We start from the raw sequence: 7,727 nt of genomic DNA, 5'->3' as shown, positions 1-7,727 counted from the left end.
AGAGATTGTTATGCCAACACAACCGAAGGAATGCCATGGAATCCCAATCACCCACCAGAGGCCAGGGGAGGGGCAAGGAAGATTGACCTTGAACACACCTTGAATTCGTACTTCTCCAGAACCATGAGATAATCAATTCCCACTGTTTAAGCCAATTAGGTTGTGGTACTTGGTTGCAGTAACCCTGGTAAACCAAGACACCAAGTCACATGGGATGCATGGCTGTCTGGCGTCCCATCTTTATTTGGTCTACCAAGGAGCAGTGATGAGCTGTTAAAAGTAGAAGAATTACTTGTTACAGAAATCATGGCTTTCTTACAAAACTTTGTGACTTCCACAATGATTCTCCTATCAATATTTTCATCAGGCCCCATACAGTATCCTGAAAGTTAACCACATACTTTAAGCACTACTGGACTTGCAAGATTATAAGGGTAAAAGGCAGAGCTACTTTCAGTACAGCCTGTACCAGATAAATGGCCCTCTTTTCCTCTGGTTCTCACTCAAGTCTGGCAGACCTTCAGGTCACTCAGAGCCACATATCTGATTATAGTGTGTTATTCAGAAAATCCGAACAGGCCCATGAAGCATGTTTCTCTTTTTCCATCTTAGGGAGTACCAGGTGTGATGCATTTTCCCATTTTGGAATGGATTTCCTAGCATTGCTACAGATACTGATTCGATTTTATCTATTCTTGAAATTTGTTTAAATGGAATCCTACTGTATGTATTTCCTTATGTCTTCAATTCCTAATGATTACCTTTCATCCATGATATTACAAATAGCCCTTATTTATTCATTCTTTTTGCTGTCTAATATTTCCTTTTATGAATATACTATTTATCTATATATTCTTCTACTAATGGTCATTTGTATTCTTTCTAATTATGGCATTATTAAAATGCCACTATGATCATTTTTGTACTGTAAATAGATGTGGATTATTGGGTATCACCATGTTTTTAAAGGAAAACTATTCAATATGTACCACTTAAATATGTTTGCTACAATTTAAAAAAAATACACTTTTACCAGGGTAAGGAAGGACCTCTCTGTTCTTAGTCTCCTAAGAGTTTTTAATCAGAAATGAATGTCGAATTTCACCCAATTCATTTCTTTCATCTCCTGAATTATAGGTATGCTTCCCTATTTTATTCTGTTAATGGTTGCTGCAACAGGAAATTTTATGGCCATATACAGTGAGTCCTAACATTTCAGTGTGTTCAAGCAAACTTCCAATTGCACACATCTGCAGTTCTTTCACTGAGGGCTGTCGTGGAAGCTACAAAAGGCTGTTCTGCCCCTGCACAGGGCAGACTTGAAGTTAGTAGGAATTAAATCACTGGCTGTCCTTACCCCTCTCCTAGCATCAGAAAACTTCAATCAACTACTGACAGGAGTTGGTATTTAAATACTCCAGCTTCTCTTTTGATGGAGGGATTACTCTGAGGTGTGTGTTTTATACCATTTGCAGAGTGGAATTAAACTCCAGTTTCTCTCAGTGGTAGCTACCTTAATAATGCACTTTCCTTTTAATTAGACTCAAATCTTTGTCTCAGTGTCTGTTTCTGAGGGAATCCAATCTAAATCAGTTCTGCAATATATGTTGCTGGTATTTTAGTTTGCTGTTATTCTTTAGATGATATTTATGCCTATATTCCTATGTTAAATTGCTCTGTAAATGCTCTTTCTCTCACTGCCATTGTCAGGTTTGCTGCCAAGGTAATGCAAGTCTCATAAAATGGGCTGGAGAGTGTCCTATATATTTTTCTATTCTTTGGACTAGTTCAGTTCAGGAAAAATTGGAATAGTAACTTACTAGAATGTTTAAAGGGATATTTGAAGCCATCCACGGACCCACAGTTTTTCTAGAGTTTGTCTTCTTTCTTATTGTGATGGGGAGTAAATTACCCAATTAATAACTGAATAGCAGGTGTCAGGAGCTCTAGCTAATTTGCTTCAGTAAGTAATCTACATTTGGACCACAGCTACAATTGCATTTAGCACCTAATTATCCTTATGAGTATCCAGGATCAAGGCTCTCTATTTCCTGTTCTACCAAAAGACAGAGAAAAATTCTTCACATGTGACTTTGATGGGGTTGCTCACTTCTGCCTTTTCTCCAGGGATCAGGTATTGATTTTTACTGACTATTTTGATGGGGAGGAGAAACTCCAGGCTCTTCCTACAGGACAGGGAACCACTGTAGAGTTCCCTCCATTGCTAAAGGTATATATTTCAATATACATTGCTAAAGGTATATATTTCAACTGTGTTTTGGATCTCAATGGCCCAATCATGTACTCAGGTAAATATTCTATTCATTACTTGCCCCTTAGGTCTTAGACTAGTGCACTTCAGTGACATTCAGTGACTCCAGGAAATAGTATTAGCTTTTAGCTATTGTCTAATAATAAAGCAAGAACTGGGTATTTATCATTCTTTGATTCACACTCTGGCAAATGGCCTCAGTTCCCTTTTGGGAAGTCTGGGGGTAATATTACCAAGGTGTGCTTGAAATGTTACTGTTGGGACCTTCCTCAGTGGTTCCCTGCAATGAAAAGACTTTGAGTCCATGAACTGACTCTGGTGATAGAATTGGATGGGTGGCATGTGTGATGACATTGTGGTGGCTCAGAACTCTGTTTTTAAGAAATGGGGGATTTTTTAAATAAGGTTCTATAAATCATGCATGACCTCAAGAAAGTGGCCTTCTTATTTCCTTTCTAGAGACTCCCCATGATTAGTGAATCATTCAAAACTGGGGTGGAGTGTTCTGATCACCTTTCTGGGTTTGCTTCTAACTATAATCACCAGACATGCATTTTGTCTTAGGTCTAAATGTCATTACTTGACCTCTACCATCATCCATCTCCATTGAAATTAGGGATCTCATTGAAACTTCAATGTCTTCCACTACTTCTCAGGCATTCAAAGACAGCCATGGAGGTGGTCCTCACAGAAGCTGCCATGCTGCTTTTCAGTGTATTTCCCAAAGCTTTGAAAAAGGAACTGTCTTCTGGACCTCATTGATTATATCTAGGGGTGGGGGATATCACAAGCAAAACAAGGGGGTGCAGATGATGATAGACACAAACCAAAACACAAAACACAATAACCACAGCTGTGCACAATACCCTCAGGGCTTCTGCATTCCATAATAAGTCATGGACATTTTAGTAGAGTAAAAATAATGCATTTTTTTGCATTGAATCATATCTGACTTCCTGGTTTTTAATAATATAGTCCAACTTTAGAACTCAATTAAATTGTTTTATATTGTGTACAATCTCATTCACTATTTTTGCCATTTGTATTATGTTTTTGAATGAAACATACCTGTAATCTTTTTTCAGATTGTTAGGTCGCAAAATCAGTTTAATTTTTTGTGACAAGCATAACCAAAAAAGATAAACAGAACAAAATAGAAAATATTGGATTGCATTACATGCTCAAAATAATTTAAGCATAGTTTCATGAAATTGGTTTCCATTTATACACAGTGAAATACAGACAATATTCAAGGATTCTTTAGATTTAACACACCTTCAAAGCTCATGTGGTAGATAGTTTATATCATGTCTATTTATTTTAAATCTCTTACATTTGATTCATCTCTAAGTTGATGTATACAGGCCAGCATAATTTTCAGGAAAATATATTCATGCTAATTTTCTCTGAGCCTTGCCTACCTCAAAATGACTTTTTTTCTTTAACAATGAAAATACAATTTAACTAAGTATAAAATCATTTTAAGATAATCTTTTCCACTGTAAACCCTGTATTCTTTTATCCAATGGATTATGGGATTTTTATTGTAGAAAACTCTAAGATCTTATTTGCTGAATTTTTGGTAACTTTTTTTTTTTTTTTTTTTTTTTGCTGTGTATGTGATGTAGAGTTTTCCCATCTCTCTACCTTTCTAATTACAGTGTTTTACTAAGAAGTGTTTAGGGGTGAGTCTCTTTTCTTCCAGTCTGTCTGAACTTTCAATTTATATACTTTTATCTTTATTTCAACTTACATTTATAATTATTGTATCTAGTTTAGTGCGACACTTGAAAAAGTCCCAACTATCTTTTAGTCCTTCCTTTTGCCCCTAAAAATTTTCAATTGTAAATTAGCATAAAAATGTTGAGTTTAATTTTCTGATGCCTAATATATCTCTGCAGCTTATGCATAAAAGTATAACCTATCTGAAAGACTGTGTCATTCCTGAACAAGTTTTTCTTACCAGATAAATGACATAATCAAAGGTAAGACTGGAGAGAGCCCTGTGTCCTGATTTCAGGAAAACAGAACACATTGGGATTTCCACATTTGCTCTTCGTTCCTCTGCCCGTGTTTTAATCCTGTCTGATTTCCCCTTATTTGACTTTACCTCATATCACTCTATGCCTCACTTACTATATTCCTGCCCCTGGCTGTTTCTCTAATCCATGAACAAACCTAGATGGGCATCACTTCAGGAGTTTTGCTCTTTTTCCCACCTGGAAGACTTTTCTTCCAGATCCTTCCTTGACTAACTTCTTGTTATTCAAGATTTGCTTTAATGTAACCCCTCAGAGTAACCGCCTGAGTTACACCCCACTCCTAGTTACACCCCATTATTTCATCTATTGACTTTTCTTCTTAGAACTTAAGTTTATCTGATATTTTCTTTTTCTTTTTGTTTAATGCCCATCTCTTCCTATAGGTAGAACAAGACCTTGTCTATCTATTTCATTGCTGAAACCCTGAAGTCTATAGCACTTCTGGAATGGTTGAGTGCCCCTTAATTATGAGAGGTTCTAAAAATAAAATCATTTGGGATAAATATTTGAAAATATTTTCACACATATTTTGTAGCTTAGTAATCTTAATTCTAAGAGAATAATTGTCTCAGACAAATTACTTTTATCTTAGATAATTTATTTCTTTCTATAGAAATTGTCATTAACTTAGATTTAATAGCTTGTCTTTTATAGAGGATCAATACCAGGATTTTATTTGAATGGTATCTGTATATCTTCTGCAAAATTATATTTTAAACCTTATCATCTGTTCTAAAAATTCAACAAACATTTCTTCATATCTATTACTCTGTGCTGCATGTCACAAATTTCAAGGAAAAAGTTTTCTGGTTAAAAATTTTATTTTCTTTGTTCTCCCAAAATGTATGTGATGCAATATATTTCCCTAAACATGATTTGCTTCCAAGAACTTAAAAAGAAGTCAGTTCAAAGCGATAATAATCATCTTCTCCTAGATGCTCAAAAGCATCCATAGCATTCTTCTTTTAGCCCAAAGAATCATAATCAAATTGCTTTCAGAATTAATGACTGTGAAGAACAATCTACAAAAAATAAATACATATATGCAAAAATATACATATAGTTTCAGTGGGTTCACAGAGTCCATCAAGTTTATTGACAAGCCAGGCTTGAGCTCCTACTATAGACAATTTGTGTTATGCTTTCTTATCATCAGGTGTTTTATTTTGCATTGTTTCATATGTAAACAATCTGCATGTCTTTAATAAACAACCAAAGTATTCAACCTAAATTCAGGTAAGTATGGTCTTTCCATCTTTTTACAATTCTCTCTCATGAAAGACATTAATTAAATAACCTTGGAAATCAAGGTTGAGGTTAGGTACCTTATTTTTCAATCTTTATTTTTTTCCACAGTCATGGCAACATACAAAGTTATGGTCCCAGAAGAACACAATATAAGGTGAAAATCACTACAAGACCCCCTTGACATGCTACAGTTTGTTCTGATAGTTAAGATTCCATACTAACTTTTTGAGTTTAGAGAAAAATAGATGGTTTGCCATGTTCTTTCCCAAATAGGACAGAGTATCAGATAATTGGTAGCACAGTGACAAAGAAGTCTTCATTAAAGTGGACTCTGATACAATGAGCCTAGTGAAATTTCTTTCCAAGTTATCAAATGTCCCTCATTGCAAAAACATTAGAAACAGGTGATATAGATAAAAGTCTATCTTGCTTTAGAATCAACCAATTTCATGATCTGAATTTTGAGAAGAAAGTTACTTAGTGGATTTTCCCCAGTTTACTTAAATTTGACTCAATTTGCTAACATATACTTGTATGACATTGTATGTAATTATATGCAATCTTTAAAGTCCAGATGGGCTTGATAAGTGAACTATATCTTATCATTATTTTATGCATTTTAAAATATTAAACTTCAAAAGAAAATAAATTTCTGGGTTAATAAAATAGCACAATCAAAACCTTTATTTATTTTTCTCTTTAGATCAAAATAATAAACCAAGCAATCAAGAGAAACATGGCAAAGATTTGGCATGAAACATTATTTTTCAGGAAATAATGTTTGTGTGATGCTTTCTCAGAAAATAACGTCCAGACTATTATGAAAATAGGGACATTCCTCAAAACTGAATTGCTGGAAATCAATGCATTTACCTTTGAAGAGCAGGGGTATTCGTTGCCTTCAAATCTTCACCTTAGAACCTCAGACTGAGAACTGATGACCACAAAGAGACGTCCTTCTGGTTTTGTAACAAAAGAAAACAGAAAAATTTCTCTGGAAGGAAAACGCAGGTCATTTCTACTGCAACCCACATCTCTTCCTTGTTGTATAAGGAATACAATAAAAGTTCTGCCCAATATTCTTCACCAGAGTAGAAAACAGATTCCAAATAAAATAGTCAGATTTATCATAAAGGCAAAAATAAGAATGGAATATTTAAAAGTATAATTCACATAACTGGTGAAATTAAACATACTATTTCTCTTTAGTCAGGGATTTGCAGTAGTCTTTTGCATATTATGTTTAGCCAACAACCAAATTTTAATTTTTAATTAGGAGACATTAAAATGTAATTAGCAGCAAGTAACAGAATGATGAAGCTACAAAATTTCATAAAGGTCACAAGAAGCAACATTTTTCCCATAGCAAGAAGTATTCTTCCATAAATTTAGGGAATCGCGGCGACTTCATCACCCTCCCACATTCATCTTCAAGGCAAATTTTATAGACGCAACATTCCTTTTGACAATAATAATAATGATAATAACACAGGGATAAACTGTCAAAAGCAGAGAATGTACATTCTTTAGACTCAATAGACAATCAAATCTCAATAAATGCCATTTATATAAAGGGAACATAGCAAATTCCAACACAGCATACACACAAGAAAATTAATACATTTCTCAGAGACTGATACAATTTTTACTGTGCATTTTCCAAAAGAAAGCAGAGGGCAACAGACACCATCTGCAGTTGTCAAACCTGTGGAAATGAAGCAATGCACTACAAAACTCACACAATATATGAATTATAAATGAAAAACAAATGTTTTCTCAAAAAAGTTAGTTGGTGGCCTGACATACAGATATTTATATGCATATATATATATATTTATATAGAATGATAAAAATCAGCTTGCATGAGGGTCATAGTATATCTACTTTGAAGTTATATCACACATACTGTAAGCAATTTACAGAATTTGTCAGGTTTGCATATACAGGAATTGCTAAATGAATTAAAGTACATGGAAATATAGAACACTCAAGATGTATTTATAGAAATCTCCCATAATTAACAGGGATTGGCCATAATCAACACTTGCCACCATTGAATAAGAAATATAACCAAAAAAGAGAAGAAAAATCCAAGAAAGAAAGGTAAAATGAGAAGAAAAACCTTTATTTTGTTATTTCTCATTTAAAATAATGTTCATTCTCTT

This window comes from Tamandua tetradactyla, chromosome 1 (assembly GCF_023851605.1).
Source record: "Tamandua tetradactyla isolate mTamTet1 chromosome 1, mTamTet1.pri, whole genome shotgun sequence".
Lineage (NCBI taxonomy): Eukaryota > Metazoa > Chordata > Mammalia > Pilosa > Myrmecophagidae > Tamandua > Tamandua tetradactyla.
This window is presented reverse-complemented; position numbering follows the sequence as displayed.